Below are 1620 nucleotides of genomic sequence, written 5' to 3' on the forward strand. Positions count from 1 at the left end.
CAAAACCCACTACCGCTGTATCCTAAAGAGAACAAATCCATCTGTCTTTAAATTTTTACTTGGTTCCCTACGCTTAAAGGTTATTCCAAGTAGCAAGTTCTGTTCTTCAGTGAACGGGCAGCATTTTATTAATAACCTCAAACTGGAAAAAAATCACAGGTTAAAAATATGGCTTGCCATTTTTCTTTTTTCCATTAGAAGGAAACCCATTTTGGGTTTCATTTGTGTAGCATTGGGCATTTCAGCAATTATACTGTTTTAAAGTAATTGATCACTATTAGAATGCCAGGATGAATCTTCTAAAAGATTGGGGTATTTGGTTTAGTCAGTGCTGTAAACAACCCTTTAGACTCTGTGTGATTGCCAGCTTCAAGTTGGAACAACTCTTAATTTGAAATTACTGATTCAGATCAGCATATGAGCTGTTCGTCATTATTTTAATTTCTTAAATTTATGTGATTCCTATTTGGAAGTATTTTTGAACTCTAAGCTGGAATGCTACATTTATAGAACCACTTATATTTAGTTAAATTGTGCTTTTCAAATATTTCTCTTTGGGGATAATTTTGAACATTTGTTTTTAATCACAAGTGAAAGAAAAAAATTACAGGAAAGAGAAAGTATCAAAAAAAGAGGATAAACTTTGTAGTGAAATTTTTCCTTCATCTCAAGTGTGTGTTATTGACAATACTATGCTTGTTTGATTTTTTCATAGGTAATTTAGAATATTACAAATACTACTGCCAGCTAATTTATCTCAAATTGCAGTGTTTTCAGTTTATTTAAAATTTTTCTAAAAGGAACTTGTACTTCAGTTAGATATTAGAGTGAATGTTGATTCTTATATACCTGCAAAGTAGATGGTACAGTATCCACTTTATAGAGAAGGAAACAGGCTCAGGGTCCCTCTGAAACTAGATCCTGTGCTGTCAGTTATTTTTGTCATGCCGACACATTTTTCATAGAAAATTCAATGCTACAATTTTGTTTGAGAACTTAAGGGCTACCCATAACTTCTCTACAGTGGCAGGAAGGGTTCCCTCCCCTACCCAGTGCTATGTCAGAGCTTCTCATTTTAATAGGAGTCAGAATTCCCTGGNAAAGACAGTATGATCAGAGTTGAGGTTTCTATTAAGCGTTTTATTTTACACAACAAATACTAAGCACTTAATGCTGGCTATAGGAACTTACAAAGATGCATGACATGTCAATCAGGACATTCAAAGAGTTTACAAAAGTTGGATTAACAAACTTATACATGAAAAATTATGAGGATGGAAAGCAGTTTTAATTAAATGCAGAATGATACAGAAAATGCTATAGATATTTAAATTAGGAAGTGATCATTTAACTATTAGAATGATCGTAGGATTTACCAGAGGTCAGCCTGGAAACCTAGGTAAGATTCGGATAAAGGGAAAAATGAAGGAAGCCCACTCATAATAGAGAATGAAAGACATAATGCAGAGTGGAGTATATAGAACATAACAGAGGACTAGCATGTGGAAAGGGTCAGGAATAACCAAGGTATATTAATTATAATAACCAATACATTCTTTTTTTTTTTTTTTTTTAAGATGACTGATAAGGGGATCTTAACCCTTGACTTGGTATTGTCAG

At 33.2% G+C, this 1620-nt stretch overlaps 1 protein-coding gene across 2 annotated transcripts in view; it reads left to right on the top strand.

Annotated features, from left to right (window-relative positions):
* Nucleotides 1-1620, top strand: part of IL6ST (interleukin 6 signal transducer) — a 47917-nt gene that overhangs the window by 738 nt on the left and 45559 nt on the right. The window lies entirely within an intron of this gene.

This window comes from Galeopterus variegatus, unplaced genomic scaffold (assembly GCF_000696425.1).
Source record: "Galeopterus variegatus unplaced genomic scaffold, G_variegatus-3.0.2 Scaffold562, whole genome shotgun sequence".
In the NCBI taxonomy this organism is placed as follows: domain Eukaryota; kingdom Metazoa; phylum Chordata; class Mammalia; order Dermoptera; family Cynocephalidae; genus Galeopterus; species Galeopterus variegatus.